The sequence below is a fragment of the Periophthalmus magnuspinnatus genome, chromosome 7, assembly GCF_009829125.3.
Source record: "Periophthalmus magnuspinnatus isolate fPerMag1 chromosome 7, fPerMag1.2.pri, whole genome shotgun sequence".
Taxonomy (NCBI): domain Eukaryota; kingdom Metazoa; phylum Chordata; class Actinopteri; order Gobiiformes; family Gobiidae; genus Periophthalmus; species Periophthalmus magnuspinnatus.
The window spans coordinates 220,700-221,309 of NC_047132.1; positions in this window are offsets into that span (position 1 = coordinate 220,700).

A 610-nucleotide genomic window follows, 5' to 3' on the forward strand; every position below is an offset into this window, starting at 1 on the left:
AAAAATATTTGTTGTGTCTAGTTAGCATTTATTACATTCAATTAACTTTTGCTGTTGAAAATGTAAATATGAAAAATGTGTTGCACGACCCATGTTTTTTACTAGTGATATACACTATATGCACCGAACAGCACCAGATGATTATTTCACTGGTGGGAGGTCATCCCTGGGATTCTTGCTGTTGTGAGTAGGGTTAGAGAGGATTAACTTTGAGGCAGGGAAACACACTCCGAGCCGGGGATGTATGCTCTCAGCCGGGCGAAAGCCAGGACCATCACCAGTTGGACCTCCTGTCCACCCTCCCTAATATATAGGCACTCACAGCAGCCAGCTTTTTGGCACAATCCTTACTGCTCTGTAGGCTGCAGACGTGTCCACTGCTTTGCTCCAACAAAGGCTGGACCAAGCATCCACTGAACACAGGTAACATCTTCAGCACTGTCACAAACTAGTCCAAGCTGGACTGGGCCCAGCGCTCTGAGGCTCATCCTGACACGCCTGTATGTGGCATTTCAAGTGAGATTTTTTAGGATGCGGGTGAGTGATCATTCTTTGGTTTCATAGCAAAAGCCGAAGTTAATTCTGTCAACTGTCCAAACTGTGGCTGCTC